General features: G+C 38.7%; 1 non-coding gene across 1 annotated transcript; it reads right to left on the bottom strand.

Moving 5' to 3' along the window:
* Window positions 1-4,786: 4,786 nt before the first annotated feature.
* On the bottom strand, window positions 4,787-4,892 carry LOC122007577. The gene has a single exon (XR_006119047.1). It is a non-coding gene; the product is annotated as a small nucleolar RNA R71 (small nucleolar RNA).
* Between the last annotated feature and the right edge of the window lie 13,317 nt (window positions 4,893-18,209).

The raw sequence follows: 18,209 nt of genomic DNA on the forward strand, positions 1-18,209 counted from the left end.
AGCTCGAGTCTTGATATTTGGATTTTGATGTTTTGACAATACATATAGACAACACATGAAGATTGCAGGTGCAATTGTTCATGTGGGGAGATTGTGAAGGAAAGCCAAGTAGGTTAAGGTTGACTGGATACTTGACTGGAAAATCCTGATGAGTGAAGCTAGGTGAAAGACCTAGTGACTGAAGCTAGGCAGAAGAAAATCCTAGTGAGTGAAACCAGGTGAAAGACCTAGTGAGTGAAGCTAGGCAGAAGAAAATCCTGGTGAGTGAAGCCAGGTGAAAGTCCTAGTGAGTGAAGCTAGGAAGAAGAAAATCTTGGTGAGTGAAGCCAGGTGAAAGACCTAGTGAGTGAAGCTAGGCAGTTGGAAGTCCTGGTGAGTGAAGCCAGGCAATTGGGAAAGTCCTGGTGAGTGAAGTCATGCACGAGGAAATCTAGATGGATCAAGGCTGATCGGACATCTGGTGTTGGAAAGTCCAAGTAGGTCAAAGGGATTGACCGGATACTTGACACAAAGAAAAGTCCAAGTGGGTCAAAGGGATTGACCAGACACTTGGTGAGAGAGTTCTAGCAGGTCAAAGGTGACCGGATGCTAGGCATGATGTACCAACAAGTCATAGGTGATCGGATGTTGGTTTAGGGGACTTTGGACTTGATTTTGGGCAAAATCAAGGAGCTGGATCGATCAGCCGATCGATTGGCTCATGCCAAATCGATCGGCCGATCGATTTGGGTGAGTCCCCGCGACAAGCTTCCTCCCAATCGATCGGTGGATCGATTGGGGGAGGCTCACAATCGCACAGAACAGCGCTGGATCGATCAATCGATCGATCCAGAGCTCCCAATCGATCAGGCGATCGATTGGGAGGTGCGATTCTGTACAATAAGCCCTGGATCGATCGGTGAATCGATCCAGGCATTTCCCGAGAGCACAGAGGCACTGTAATACCCCAGTTCTGAGATTCTGGTTAAGTATGACTTAAAAGGTTAGATGGTACTATCCATATCACCAATGTGCACCTTCCTTTTCGAAATCCAAAACTTAAGAACTCCAAAGTTAAGCGTGCTTGGCTTGGAGAAATCTTAGGATGGGTGACCTCCTGGAAAGTTTCCCAGGGTGCGTGCGAGTGAGGACAAAGCACGCTGAAAGGACCTTCAGTGGTTTGTGGAGCTAGTCATCAACCCGATGGGCAATTCTGGTGGCGTTCCCGGTTCGGTCTGGGTGGGGCCCGCCCGGGCTGGGGCGTTACTGATGGTATCAGAGCGACCTTGCGACCGTGAGTGTGCCTGTGGCAGGAGTACCCAGGGCACCACCTAGCGAGGGAGATTCTGGGATTTGTCTGTGGTGTGATTCGTGGTTACACAACGAGGACGTTGTGTCTTTAAGTGGGGGTGATTGTAATACCCCAGTTCTGAAATTCTGGTTAAGTATGACTTAAAAGGTTAGATGGTACTATCCATATCACCAAGGTGCACCTTCCTTTTCGAAATCCAAAACTTAAGAACTCCAAAGTTAAGCGTGCTTGGCTTGGAGAAATCTTAGGATGAGTGACCTCCTGGGAAGTTTCCCAGGGTGCGTGCGAGTGAGGACAAAGCACGCTGAAAGGACCTTCAGTGGTTTGTGGAGCTAGTCATCAACCCGATGGGCAATTCTGGTGGCGTTCCCGGTTCGGTCTGGGTGGGGCCCGCCCGGGCTGGGGCGTTACAGGCACTCTGGATCGATCCAAAGCCTCCCCGATCGATTGGAAGCAATCCAATCGATCGGGATCCGACCGTTGGCGCTGGATAAAGTCGTTGGCGTGCGATTCCTTCGCCATTGCTTGCACTGTTCACTCCCGATCTACACAGCGATCTTCGAGGATTCTTCTCCAGAGCTCACCGCCAGTTCTTGAAGCTTCTTGGAGCAGCGTTTCCAAGGTCAAGAGGCAACCCAAGCAAGAGGAAAAATCTAGCTAGGGTTTATTGTACACTATCTTATAAGATTTACTTGTATTTGCTTCTTCTTCTCTTCTTGTTTGTTGTGTGAGTTTGTAAAGGCTTCTACGCTTTCGGTAGTTACCGTAAAAGAGTGTTTTCATAGTGGAGAGTGCTCGTGTGTGTGGATCCTTGGATTAGTCACCTCATCTTGAGGTGGATACCAAGTAAATCCTTTGTGTTAGCGTTGTATATCTTGTTTCTTGTATTTCCGCTGCATATCATTGAAGAAACAAGCAACGAAGAGCACGAGGAGCGCGATGAGCTATTCACCCCCCCTCTAGCTACATAATCGGTCCCAACACTTGGATCATGGCTCTGGATCGTGCTTCTTTCGGCGGTTAGTCTGGTGAATAGCGACCTCGCTCTGATACCAATTGATGGATCGAAATGAATTTCGATATCTCCATAATGACATGATATTATCCACTTTGGGTCTAAGCCCTCATATTTTTGCTCTTGAGCTCTATTGATGTGTGTAGATTATATACTCTTTTATGCATGTTTTTACGCACATTTACATACTTTGAGCATGCTTGATCTATGCATTTGTATACTTCCAGCTTTCCTTTTAGCATATTTACTCTTTTGGTTCGGAGATCTGCTTTTTGTGCATTTACTGTACGCAGGAGTCGATTTGGTGAAGAATTTACATCTTTGGGCAAGCCTTGGAGGAAACAAAGGGAGAAAGCACCAGGCCGTGTACCTCACACGGCCATGCACTGGGATGGAGCTCGGGCCGTGTGGAGTTTGGCACCAACAGAAGAGGAAGATGACATGGCCGTGTGAACCTCACACGGCCGTGTCAAGATTTGAAGCGAACCAGAGTGGATCTACACGGCTGTGTGAGACTTCCAGAGACCAAGCAGGCCGTGGCCGTGTGAACCACACGGCCGTGTATCATTTCCAGAGAGCGGAAGGGTCCTGGCCGTGTGAGTCACACGGCCGTGCAAGTGGACATGGCCGTGTGAATCTCACACGGCCGTGTCACGGGGCCGTGTGGCGCCCGAATCCCTCCTCTATTTAAACCCTCCTTCATGATTTGAAAGGGGATCTCTCCCCCTTTGGGAGAAAGCAAGATTTGGTGGTTTCCTCCCATTCTTGGGAGGATTTCTGGGCGATTCTAAGGGAGATCTCGACGATTTCGACTCCGGAGCGAGGATTGGATCCGAAGACAAGGCTTCTTCATAGATAAGTTTTCTCTTTTCCCCTCTTCTTGTTTTCTTGGATTGGGGATTCAAGGAATGCTTGTAATCTCTATTCTTTCGGGTTTTCTTCCTCGATTCATGGAGTAGATCTTGTATTCTAGGATTAAGGGAGTATTTGTATGATGGATTGATGTAATCTCTTATGGATTTGCCATTTTCTTGTTTCAATGACATTATTTTGCTTGTATCAATTAGATCTTGAATGATTGATGGTGGTTTGTGCTTAATTCTCATTCTTGATTGATTGTTTGGATTTCTTATGGACTTGGTAAGGATAAACTCTCACTCGATCATCCGAGGGATCCATGTGACAGGTGCAAGCCCGTGTAAGGACGTTTGAGAGATAATCTTGAAGAGGAAATAGGAATATTCAAGAGAGTAGGATGGATTCTATGATTAGCTTCTTGTATCTTTATAGATTAATAAGTTGTGGGCTTCTATGTTGATATCCGAGGAAGGCATAGTAATAGGTGCGCTTCTGTGTAAGGACAACGTAGGTTCATGTCTAATTAATCCTATTTAGATACATTTCTCAGTCCTTAGCCGGTTGTCTATTGCAAGAGGGAACCGACAACTTTCTACATGTTTGGCAATTGAGGGATAAGAATTGGTGAACCATTTACACTCAAGAAATCTTACAAAGAAACCGAAACTCCTAGAATCTCCCTTTATCATAACTCAAAACACTAAACTCTTGTTTGTTGATCTTTAATATTAGATTTGTTTACCTTTACTTTGCTTTTGAAACGATTGGATAGTTGTTTAGCTAATTCGCATTGAGACATTTCTAGTGCTTATTCCAGTCCCTGTGGATACGATAATCTTTTATATTACTTGCGACATTTCCGTACACTTGCGGAGAGTAACAAGTTTTTGGCGTCGTTGCCGGGGACTGCGCTATAACATTAGGAATTATCAATTGAGCTAGACTAAACATAACATTTGTTTTCCTTTCATATTGCATAGTTGTAACTAATCATTAGATTTCTGTTTTTTTTTTTACTTACTTGTATAACTTTCACTTCTTGTTAATTTCTTTTTGTACAAACTCAATTCTGCATTTTTGATTCTTCTATTTTCCTTTTTGTGTCGAATTGCTATCTGCTATCTTGTTCTTGTGTATGCGAAGATCTAACTTTGCAGGGGAATTCTTTCCTTTTGACCCTGAGATTGATAGAACTTTCCATAAAAGAAGAATTCTGCAAAGGCAAATTGAAGAACAGGAACATTTGAACATGGCAAATAGACCACTCAAGGACTATGCAGCACCCTATGCAAGAGGTTTCCAATCTAGTATTTCAAGACCTTCAGTGGAGGCTAATAACTTTGAGATCAAACCCGCAATCATATCTATGGTGCAGCAGAACCAATTTGGTGGAGGACCTCATGAAGACCCCAATCAACATTTAGAGGTCTTTTATGAAATATGTGGGACCATGAAAATGAATGGAGTTCCTTCAGATGCAGTTAGATTATTGTTATTTGGGTTTTCTCTAAGAGATAGGGCAAAGCAATGGCTGAATTCTTTGGCCCCTAATAGCATCACCACTTGGGAGCAGTGTGAGCAACAGTTTCTTGATAAGTTCTATCCACCAAGCAAAACAGCTCATATGAGGAATTTAATTGCAAGCTTCAAGCAAACTGACTCAGAATCTCTTTTTGAAGCATGGGATAGATATAATAGTATGCTCAGACAATGCCCACATCATGGGTTGGAAAGATGGTTAGTGTTGCACACTTTTTATAATGGTATCAATTATCATACCAAAGTGTCCCTTGATTCAGCTGCTGGAGGGGCACTTATGAATAAAAGTTTAGATGAAGCCGAAGAAATCATTGAAAGTGTAGCACAAAATCATCATCAATGGGCAAATGAAAGAAGTGGTGGCTACTCCTCTGTAAACCCAACAATTAAAGCATCAGGGAAGTTTGATGTAGATGCAGTCACTCTTTTGTCTGCAAAATTGGATGCTCTTACAAAGAAATTTGAGAACATGGGGACTAGTGCTAATATGGTCAATGCTATTAGTACATCTTGTGAAGTATGTGGGAGTTCAGAGCATTCAAATGACTCATGTCCATTGGGAGCTATCACTGCACAAATCAATCAACTTGAACAATGCGATGCAATCATGAGCTACAATCAAAGGCAGAACAACCCATACTCAAATACTTATAACCCTGGATGGAAAAGTCATCCAAATTTTTCTTACAGAAACAATCAAGATCAAGGACCATCTATGGGGGTAAGACCAAATTTTCAAGCTGGGCAACAAAATTTTCAACATCTATCTTCTCAAGGCTTACCCAAGTCAAATGTTGAAAAGATGCTTGAAGAAATTATCTCAAGTCAGAATGAAATGAAGCAGGATTTAGCAAAGCTCATTCAGAGAATGGATAATTCTGAAAAGCATCAAAAGATCCAGGATAGTCAAATTGCCCAACTAGCTTCCTCTGTTGGTTGCTACTCGGAAAACCTATAGGTTCCACTGTACAAAATTTTTGTACAAAGGTCTGAACCTTTTCCTAGCTACCATGTGTTCTTTTAAATTAAATTTTGGATCGTCTGCGGAACTTTACACGTTTGATCCAAAACTTAATCTATTTGTTCTTTTAGGTTTTGACTTGGATCTCCTGCGGAACTTAACACGTTTGACCCAAGTCTCCTTAAGTTATTAATTCCATTAAATATTAATTTCCATAAAAGGTTCCCAGTACTGACGTGGCGAGGCACATGGCCTTCTTGGATATGGGAGCAACCACCACCGACTAGACAAAACCTTTAATAGAAAGCTAATATTTAATTTCCTAAAATAACTTTAGGTTAACCAAAGAGAACAATCAAATCACAAGGAAAAGAAAGAAACAAAAGAACACAACTTCGAAAAACCATATTCGAAACACTAGAACGTAAGCCTCTTGTATTTAGTATTATTTCCAAAAATAACTAGTATGATGCGGAAAGAAAAATTACTAGTTATACCTTTTAGAAAAGACCTCTTGATCTTCTACCGTATTCCTCTTCTTATCCCGGACGTCGTGTGGGCGACGATCTTCCGAGACGAGAACCACCACGCACCTTCTTCTTCTCCAAGCAAGGTTCGGCCACAAGAAGAACCACCTCCAAGGAAGAAGAATTTGATCAACACCAATACTCCAAGGGATCTTCAAGATGAGGCTTCCTCCTCTTCTTCTTCTCCTTCCTAGGTCCGGCCACCAACAAGAGCTCCAAGAGATGTATGGTTCAGCCACCAAAAGAGAAGAAAAGAGAAAGGCTAGGGCCGGCCACAAGAAGAAGAAAAGAGGGAGAGAAAAATAGAATAGATTCGTTAGCCATGAAGCCTCCTCTACCCCCTCTTTTATAATCCTTGATCTTGGCAAATAAGGAAATTTTAATAAAAACTTCCTTAATTCTTTTGCCATTGAAAAGGAAAATTTATTTAATTAAAAATAATTTCCTTTCTCAATTTTATAATGGCCGGCCACAATAAAAAAACTCCAAGCAAATAAAATTTTAAACACCAATTAAAACTTCCTTATTTGCTTCCGGAATTTTATAAAATTTCTCAATAATTTTTATCCCTTCATGATTGGTTTATAAAAAGGAAATTTAATAAATTAAAATCTTTCTTTTAAACATGTGGATAAAAAGAAAGTTATCTCTAAGAATTAAAATCTCTTTTAATCTACAAATAAGGAAAGATATCAAATCTTTTCTTAATCTCTTGTAGAAACTTATAAAAGAGAATATTTAATTTTTAAACTTTCTTTTAAATCATGAACATGTTTAAAAGGGAAGTTTTCTTAAAATTTAAAATCCTCCTTTAATCAACAAATAAGGAAAGATTTCAAATTTTAAACTCTCTTTTAAACATATAGATGATTTACAAATAAGGAAAGTTTTTACCAAAAATTAAAACCATCCTTTTAAACTACAAATAAGGAAAGAGATTAATCTCTTCTCTTAATCTTTTGTAGAAAGCTATAAAAGGAAATTTTTAATTTTTAAACTCTCTTTTAAAAACATGATATCCACATAAGAAATAATTTTAATAAAAATCCTTTTTAATATTCTAGTGGCCGGCCACCTAAGCTTGGGACCCAAGCTTTGGCCGGCCACCAACTTGGCTCATCCACTTGGTCTTGGCCGGCCCTAGCTTGGGTTCCAAGCTAGCTTGGCCGGCCCCATTGGATGGGTAAGAAGGTGGGTATGCGGTGGGTATAAATCTCTATATACTAGAGGCTACGATAGGGACCGAGAGGAGGAATTGGTTTTGGTCTCCCGATAGAATTAAGCATCCCGTGTTCGCCCCGAACACACAACTTAATTTTATCAATAATAATTCATTCCACTAGAGAACTATTATTGAACTACCGCACCAATCCCAAATTACATTTTGGGCTCCTTCTTATTATGAGTGTGTTAGTCTCCCTGTGTTTAAGATAACAAATGTCCACTAATTAAGTAAGTTACTGACAATTCACTTAATTAATATCTAGCTCCAAGAGTAGTACCACTCAACTTCATCGTCATGTCGGACTAAGTCCACCTGCAGGGTTTAACATGACAATCCTTATGAGCTCCTCTTGGGGACATTCTCAACCTAGATCACTAGGATACAGTTTCCTTCTATAATCAACAACACACACTATAAGTGATATCATTTCCCAATTTATCGGGCTTATTGATTCATCGAACTAAATCTCACCCATTGATAAATTAAAGAAATAAATATCAAATATATATGCTTGTTATTATATTAGGATTAAGAGCACACACTTCCATAATAACTGAGGTCTTTGTTCCTTTATAAAGTCAGTATAAAAGGAACGACCTCAAATGGTCCTACTCAATACACTCTAAGTGTACTAGTGTAATTATATAGTTAAGATATACTAATACCTAATTACACTACGACCTTCCAATGGTTTGTTCCTTTCCATCTTGGTCGTGAGCTACTGTTTATAATTTATAAGGAACCAATAACATGATCTTCTGTGTGTGACACCACACACCATGTTATCTACAATATAAATTAATTGAGCAACTACATTTATCATAAATGTAGACTTTTGACCAATGTGATTCTTATTTCTAGATAAATATTTATACCAAAAGCTAGGCTTTTAGTATACACTCTAACATCCTCATCATCCAGAGCACCAGGACAGCTTCCAGGAAAACCTGATGTGAATCCTATGGAGCATTGCAATAGGATTGAGCTTAGGAGCGGAAGGACCTTGGGAGACTCCCAAGTGACTGCTTCAAAAGGGTAACAAAAAGAAGAAGAGCTCTCTCCTCCTATACCAAATCAGATTCAAGCTAATGAGGAGAGTACCATTGAGGTTGAAGAGACTCTTCCGCTGAACCATCAGAGCAAAGCTGTCCCTTTTCCTCAGAGACTTACAATGCTCAAGAAGGATGAAGAATTTGGCAAGTTTCTAGAAAAAGTTAAGGAAATTTGTGTAGAGGTACCTCTTATTGATGCTATTCTACAAATGCCTAGCTTTGTCAAATTCCTGAAGGATCTCATGTCAAATAAGAGAAGAAGAGGAGAGGTCGAGACCATTGCGCTTAGTGAGGAATGTAGTGCTATTTTTGAGAAGAACACTTCTCCAAAACTTAAGGACCCAGGGAGCTTTTATATTCCTTGCAACATAGGGAAAGAATTTTTTGAAAAAGCTTTTTGTGACTTGGGGGCGAGTGTTAGCCTCATTCCCTATTCAATTTGTAATAAATTAGGTCTCAAAAACATTAAACTTACTACTATGGCACTTCAACTTGCTGATCATTCCTGCAGGTACCCTTTGGGTATTATAGAAGATGTGCCAGTAGAGGTGGATGGGAATGTTATTCCCACAGATTTTGTCGTGTTGGACATGGAAGAGGACCCTAGGATTCCTATCATATTAGGAAGACCTTTCCTTGCTACAGCTGGTGCTATAATTGATGTCAAAAACCATAAGCTTTCTTTGGTAATTGGTAAGGAAAAGTTGGAATATGATTTATCTAATATTTCTAACCATGTCTCGTCTCTTTTAAATGCTTGTAGCAGGACAAGCATTTATAAACTTGAGGAATGGAATTTCCATCCTCATGGAAGGCCACCAAATGAAGGAGACAATGTGGTGGAGGATGTTGGGAGAAGATCTCCCAACAAAAATGAAAATTATGTCTGTCCTCCAAGGGCGAGGAAAAGGAGCGAATGATTAAGTTTGGTCGAGCTAAAGACCTTAAACAAGCGCTTCTTGGGAGGCAACCCAAGGGTTCTTTTAGTTAGTTTTGATTTGTATTGTAATTTCTTTTAGTTTGATGCATTCTTTTGATTCTGTTTTCAGGTTAGGTGCAAAACAGAGCCCACGGCCAGGCAAAGGTTGCAGAGGGAAGTGTTTGGGCGTGTCATCCAGACACGGCCGTGTGGGATCTCCGAGGAGAAAAGGTATAGGCCGTGTCATAGACACGGCCGTGCAAAGAATTCCGAGAGGAAAGATGGAGAGGTCGTGTCCCAGACACGGCCGTGCGAGGAATCCAGAGAAGGAAGAGGGGGAGGCCGTGTGGATCTACACGGCCCGTGCAAAGAATCCTGAGAGGAAAGATGGGGAGGCCGTGTAGATCTACACGGCCCGTGTGGGAGAACTATTAAAGTCTACCTCCTACCTCACACGGCTAGATCTTGGCCGTGTTCCGCACACCCCCAACTCTCCAAAACATATCTTTCTCTCCCATTCTCTTAAAAACTCCTCTCTAATCTCTCAAGATCTCTTAGATCCGATTCTCCTCCTCTCTAAGACTTGGACTTTTTGTTCTCTTAACCTAAGATCTTTTGTTCTTTGAGTTCCACAACTCTAGATAATTCTTCCCCTATCTAAACTCATCAAGATGTCCAATATTTTGAAGAGATTACGCAAAGGAGGTGGTGGATCCAGTGGAGACAAGGAGAAGGAGCCATCAAGGGACAAAGGAAAATAACCAGTGAAGGGCAAAGGCAAAAGAACTTCACGCAACAAAGGTAATGACAATGAATTCAATATTGTGTTTAGAAATGATGATCAAGTAACTAGATTCGCAATTCTTGTCAATAGAAAGATTGTGTATACTAGATATATGGACCCAACTGTTCTTGATATGCTTGGAATTAGGGAAGATGTAGATTTGATGATTGGGTTTTTGGATTGGAGTGATATTATGTACACGCATTTTCCTACATATCCTCGTCTTGTTTTGGAATTTTTAAGTTCATTGGATGTCCATTTTACAAATGAAGATGATTATTTTGAAAAAATCTCTTTTAGATTAATGAATCAAGAATTTCTATGGGCATTTAGTGACTTTAATTCTTGTTTTGGAATAACCACCGATAGCCCTCGTAGGTTTGATCCAAGGTTTAATTGGAATCATTTTTGGAATGCAATAACTGGGTTAGATCAACCTTATGAGCCTTCAAGAGCTAAGGCCTCCCATATGCAAAACCCCATCTTTAGGTACCTACATAGAGTCATGAGTAAAACTATTTTTGGTAGGGGAGAGAGTGATGGGGTGGTTAAGAAAATAGAGCTTTATGCTTTATGGGCTATGCTTTATAAGGTTGAATTTGACTCTGGTTTTCATTTTGTTCAAACCTTATTGAGATCGGCTAGGGCATCATCGGGATCAATTGTTTTTGGTGGTTTGATTACCCGAATAGCTTGTAATTTAAATCTTGATGTTGATGGGTTGGAAATAATTCATGGTAATGACATGATTGACATTGATACATGTCTTGCTATGAAAATGATCGTTCGGGATGAGAATGGTTTCGCGTTTCCTAGGAGGAGTGGTTCTCCTTTACCTCTTCCTTTTCCTGAACGAACTACTATTCGTAACCGGGCTAATTGGGTAATTTCTGAGTTAGATTTTGAGGATAACCCTTCTATACCTGGAGACACTGAGCCACATCATGAGCCCTCGTCATCCGGACATACGCAGCCTTCTAGTTTCATGGAGCCTGCTAGGCATTCTTTTGCATATGGCACGGGATCTTCTAGGTTCGATTTTTCAGATTTTCGTACGTCTCTAGAATCACTTCATGAGAAGCAAGATTCCCAACGAAAAATGTTGGAGGGGCGCTTCTCTTTATCTGATGATCAGTTTAGGGAGGTACAAAATCATTTTCAGTTTTCAAGGTCAAGTGGCTGAGTTTGTGCAGGATTATGATACTGATCAGGCTAGGATGAGAGATTTTATGCAGAGTATGACGCTTACTAGCCAACAAGTTGATGCTTTATATGAGTATCATAGATCCTTGGGTGAGATTCCAGGTTTTCCTAGTTTTCCTATTGGCCAACCACGTCGTAGACCTCCTTTCCCTCGTCCACCTCCACCTCCTCCACCATACTGATTTCATCGGGACGATGAAAAGTTTAAGTCTGGGGGGGTGTCATGTATTGTTTAGTTTGGTTTTCAGTTTTTAGTTTTTGATTAGTTTTTCATGTTGGTTCTTATTTTCATTGCTTGTTGCTTTATTTTGCTTGTTTTTGAAATAATCATGGCAAAAAAAAAAAATTTGAGAACATCAAATCTTCACTTATATGCTTTCTTGGATTCAAGTGAAATGTTAGCACGATTATTGTCTCGATTCATGATGTTCGCATGATGCTACTAGTAAACTTTGTGTAGTTCTTTTTTCTATCTTGGGTAGCATGAAACAAGCTAAGAATCTTATGGTGATGAGTTTTAGTTTTGGTTCAACCTTAAGGATTTTATCTTCACTACACTTGTGCTTGATGCTTGAATAGTTGATGTCATTGAAATAGTCATGATTCATCTTATTTGCTTAGTACTTGGTTTCCATGGTGATTTCTCAACTTTCATTTTGGTTACTGGATGAGGCTCAAATCATTAAAGCTCATTTGGAAAAATCAAAATATCCCAACATGTGTGCTAAAAGTACATTTGTGAATAAGTTTTGCACAATGCAAACACTTATAAAAAAAAATGAAAAAATGAACAATAAGGGATATAAAAAACAGTTGTCATGAGTGGAATCTAGCAAGTCACCCCTTTGAGACCGAGTTAGGTTACTGGGGAAATGACTGCTTAGCTTCCCTTGAGATTGAGCACACCTTTGAGACCTTGGGTTAGTTGAGAAATATGAACCAAGTGAATGGTAAGTAAGTGCCTATCACTGGTTACTTGTCTTTCACTGGAAACATTAGGAACTCAAATTTGATGACGACTTGACTAGGACATGGATTGAAACTTGAAGGGTGTTGAGTTACTTTTACACTGCGCACAAGATTCTTATGCTTGAACCATACTTTACTTGTTTCCATGATCAAGCTTGTTAATGAAACTTTTGATAGAATTAGGAAAGTGCACTGGGTTTTATGAATGTGTTGTAGAACATATGAATTTAGATTGCAGATTTTGCTTGAGGACAAGCAAAGGTTTAAGTCCGGGGGTGTATGTGCGTAGATTATATACTCTTTATGCATGTTTTACGCACATTTACATACTTTGAGCATGCTTGATCTATGCATTTGTATACTTCACTTTCCTTTTAGCATATTTACTCTTTTGGTTCTGAGATCCGCTTTTGTACACATGAGTCGATTTGGTGAAGAATTTATATCTTTGGGCAAGCCTTGGAGGAAACAAAGGGAGAAAGCACCAGGTGTACCTCACACGGCCATGCACTGGGATGGAGCTCGGCCGTGTGGAGTTTGGCACCAGAAGAGGAAGATGACATGGCTGTGAACCTCACACGGCCGTGTCAAGATTGGAAGCCAACAGGGAGAGCCTTACATGGCCGTGTGGATCTACACGCCGTGTGAGACTTCCAGAGACCAGCAGGTGGTCTACACGGCCGTGTATCATTTCCAGAGAGCAGGGTTCGCGTGTGGAGTCACACTGCAGGTGTTAGGGAGAGGAACTGGACATGGTGTAGAATCTCACACCGTGTCACGGCAGTGTGGCGAATCCTCCTCTATTTAAACCCTCCTTCATGATTTGAAAGGGATCTCTCCCCTTGGGAGAAAGCAAGATTTGGTGGTTTCTCCCATTCTTGGGAGGATTTGGCGATTCTAAGGGAGATCTCGACGATTTCGACTCGGGAGCGAGGATTGGATCCGAAGACAAGGCTTCTTCGTAGATAAGTTTTCTCTTTTCCCCTCTTCTTGTTTTCTTGGATTGGGGATTCAAGGAATGCTTGTAATCTCTATTCTTTCGGGTTTTCTTCCTCGATTCATGGAGTAGATCTTGTATTCTAGGATTAAGGGAGTATTTGTATGATGGATTGATGTAATCTCTTATGGATTTGCCATTTTCTTGTTTCAATGACATTATTTTGCTTGTATCAATTAGATCTTGAATGATTGATGGTGGTTTGTGCTTAATTCTCATTCTTGATTGATTGTTTGGATTTCTTATGGACTTGGTAAGGATAAACTCTCACTCGATCATCCGAGGGATCCACGTGACAGGTGCAAGCCCGTGTAAGGACGTTTGAGAGATAATCTTGAAGAGAAATTGGAATATTCAAGAGAGTAGGATGGATTCTATGATTAGCTTCTTGTATCTTTATAGATTAATAAGTTGTGGGCTTCTATGTTGATATCCGAGGAAGGCATAGTAATAGGTGCGCTTCTGTGTAAGGACAACGTAGGTTCATGTCTAATTAATCCTATTTAGATACATTTCTCAGTCCTTAGCCGGTTGTCTATTGCAAGAGGGAACCGACAACTTTCTACATGTTTGGCAATTGAGGGATAAGAATTGGTGAACCATTTACACTCAAGAAATCTTACAAAGAAACCGAAACTCCTAGAATCTCCCTTTATCATAACCCAAAACACTAAACTCTTGTTTGTTGATCTTTAATATTAGATTTGTTTACCTTTACTTTGCTTTTGAAACGATTGGATAGTTGTTTAGCTAATTCGCATTGAGACATTTCTAGTGCTTATTCCAGTCCCTGTGGATACGATAATCTTTTATATTACTTGCGACATTTCCGTACACTTGCGGAGCCCCCTCTAGCTACATAATCGGTCCCAACACTTGGATCATGGCTCTGGCTCGTGCTTCTTTCGGCGGTTAGTCTGGTGAATAGCGACCTCGCTCTGATACCAATTGATGGATCGAAATGAATTTTGATATCTCCATAATGACATGATATTATCCACTTTGGGTCTAAGCCCTCATAGTTTTGCTCTTGAGCTCTATCCAAAAAGTCTCATGCCAATGAAGATATCTTTTTTTCTTATAAACTCATGATCTTTTCCATGTATTTTCAATGTGGGACTTTGTTTGCAACATTGCAACCCTAACAAATCCTTTTTTGAGATGGAAAATGTCAAATTTATTAAGGATGATGGGAGTGATAAAGTTATAAAATATCATTTAAGGAGAACATTAATGATCTTAATATGATAGCTACTAATGCAACTAATAGTGAAATGATTACAATTCCACGTACAATTGAAGCTACACAACCAGAAGGGGTAGTTGATCACGATATTTCCATGACCCCTCCAATTCAATTGGAGGACATGTCTGCTCAAATAGAGGTATTCCCTCCTATGGTTGAGAATGACTCTAAACCACCTCAAGATCAAGTGTCACTAAGAGATCCTTTAGAAAAAGGAGATCCATGATGCCTCATGATTATGTATATCTCCAAGAACATGAATTTAACATTGAGTTGAAAGATGATCTCACATCCTTCTAAAAAGTTAAACAATATGCTCATTCATAAAAATGGATCGAAGTCATGAAGGAAGAGATAAAGTATATGGCAGATAACAGTGTTTGGGAACTTGTAGAATTGCCTGAAGGTATGAAACCTATTGGTTGTAAATGAATATTTAAACCAAATGGATTTTACATGGTAATGTCAAAAAGTATAAGGCACATCTAGTCGTCAAGGGATTCACTCAAAAGGAGGACATTAATTACAAAGAGACAGTTTTGACGAAAGACTCCCTTAGGATAATCATGTCACTTATGGCTCATTATGACCTAGAGCTACATCAAATGGATGTTATGACCGCGTTTCTCAATCGAAACATTGAGGAAATTATATACATGGTGCAATCGAAGAACTTTGAGTCAGGAGATTCAAAGCACCCAATATAGAAACTAAGAAAGTTCATTTATGGTTTAAAGAAGATATCTCATCAATAGTATCAGAAGTTTGATGAAGTGGTTTCTTCGTACAATTTTAAGTAGAATCCAGTTGATTAATGTTTGTATATCAAGTTCAATAAGAGCAAGTTTATTATACTTATTTTGTATATGCATGATATATTGCTTGCAGGCAATGATAAGAGTCTACTGCTATAAACTAAGTCATTTTTATTCGATAAATTTGAAATGGAGGATCTTAGTGATGTATCCTTTGTCTTAGACATACAGATTGTACATGATCATTCAAGGTATACACTTGGACTATCATAAAATACATATATAGAAAATGTACTCATTCGATATGATATGAAAAATTGTGCTCCCGGCGATACTCCAGTGGCAAAGAGTGATAGACTTACCTTGTAACAATGTCCACGTATAAAGGAAATGCAATAATTTCCCTATGCATCAATGGTAGGGAGTTTGATGTATGTTCAAATATGTAAGGATGTTAGGAAGATATTTGAGTAACCCTAGAGCAGAACATTAGAAAACTATAAAGAGGGTTATGCGGTATTTATAAAGATCAAAGAATTACATGCTAACATATCGGAAATCAGGTCATCTAAAGATCATTAGATATTCAAACTCTGATTTTGCTAGATACTTGAATAGCAAGAGATTCACTTAAGGTTATGTCTTCATGATAATAGGAGAGGTCGTATCATAGAAAAACGTCAAACAAGCGCTACTAACTACTTCCACTATGAAGGCAGAGTTTATAGTTTGTTATGAAGCTTCCAACCACGGGATATAGATGTGGAACCTTATCACAGATTTATTGATCATTGAGGGCATTGACAGACCATTGATGATTAACTGTGATAATAAAGCTACAGAATTAACCGCGGTTCATCGAAATCTAAACACATCAACATGAAATTTCTTACGGTTAAAAAAAGAGTTCAAAATGGTCAAATAATGATAGAGTATATAAGGACAGATTCCATGTTAGCGGATCCACTCACCAAGATCTTGTGATCCAAGGTGATTCATCAGCATGTAATGAATATGACTATGTGGGTTCTTCCTTTTGATGAAGTACCCATTATGTAGGAATCTATATTTTATGTGATACTCTATATTCATAAACACATATTTTGGCTCATTGTATATACTATAGTTTTTCTATATGTGTGCATGCTTTTTGACTTTTTCTAACATATGGATATCATATAATTGTTGCAGTTTTACATTTGATTGTTGTAAATATGATGTGGATTCAATTTGTAGTCATAAGGTTGAATCATGATTTATCGATCGTTTAGCATAAGATTTGGATCCAGTTTGGGTCACAAAGAGAACTTATTGAGAATAGACACTTATAGATCACATTTCGCGTCATTTTTGTACTGCACATCCACATTTGATTTATGTTATTAATGATATTAGTATTGTGATTACTGTTGAGTCTTGTTACAGTTATAGTAGCTATAACTTTTGTAGTCCTATACTGATTGATTTAATATACCAGATTGTTTAAAGAGATATTTAACTTATAAAGTTTAAATTTTGAGATCGACTAAAGGTTGTGTGGTGTATAAGGAATCAAGTATAGCTCAAGTATGATATTATAGGATTAAGTCCATATGGATAGACTAAATCTAATTAAGTCCACATGAGTGGGCTTATACTTGATTAACACACATAACTAATTATCATTAAAGAAATTAAATCTTAATTAAGTGATTTAATACTTCATTGCATATAAAAAGGGTTTGAATTAAATATACATGGATTCAATGTGTAGATCTATTAATTCGGTTAATTAATATTGATGGGCTATTAATAAGTGATGTATTTTGTATATGGCATGTTGAATCATGCTTTCTTCCTTTTGATTTTTCTCTCTCATTTGAGAAGAACTTAGGATTGTCAGCTCAATTTTACGAAAGACTTTTACTATACGTTTGCAACATCTTCGGCCATAAATAAGGAGCAATAGTTCTTTATGATAAATTCAGATTAGCTCCGAGCTAACTATTACTTTGGTTTTTAATATTATTTTAAAATTAATATAACTAAATTATGTTATAGATGCATCATCCTTAAATTTATTATTGATGTATCACCGTGCTAACAACAGTTAAAGAACTCTATCAAAGTGATTGCCGAACTGTTGCTGATTCTGCTTCAATAATTGACAGGACCCGTTGAGACTCAACACATTTGACAACGTAACCTCACAATGATTGTTGTATGTTTCTCCGACGAGTGTCACGGCTTAATCTCTTGATGGAGAACCTCAGTTGTCTGGAGAATTAATTGTCTCTTGTAAATAAATTCAGACGACGATGATGATAATGATTGGAAATGAGCTCCTATTTTAGTCCGGGTAGGATAATGAAGAGCATGCAACAAGAGAACAAGTTTGTAGTAGTTTCTAAAAATTATTGCGTTGAGAGGGAGACAGTGCACAATAGGATTGAGTTCACTGTTTGGATATTATATTTGAAATTATAAATTATATTAGATATAAAGATAATAAAGTATAAAAATTGGACCAATCAAGAAAACTAGTCAATATAAATTTGACATAAAATATGAGTTGAAGTAGAAATCTATTAATGTGCCTTTGTTTTTTGATCTCACTAGATTCATTATTTGTGTCCTCATCAAATTAGTAATCATAAATTCAAAATATTTAATAAAAATAGACGATTTAAAAATGAAATATCCGAACCATAGAAGATGAGATGAAATTAATGTCTTTCATTAGAGTCTCCACATTGGGTGTTAATATTTGACGTTAATGCCAATGTGGCATTAACGTGTTCAAGCAATTGAACACTTTCATGCCTTCCTTATCAAAGAATAAATAAAAATATAAAATATATTGATATTAACACGTTTAAATGTTAATAT

The sequence above is a fragment of the Zingiber officinale genome, chromosome 7B, assembly GCF_018446385.1.
Source record: "Zingiber officinale cultivar Zhangliang chromosome 7B, Zo_v1.1, whole genome shotgun sequence".
Classification (NCBI taxonomy): Eukaryota; Viridiplantae; Streptophyta; class Magnoliopsida; order Zingiberales; family Zingiberaceae; genus Zingiber; species Zingiber officinale.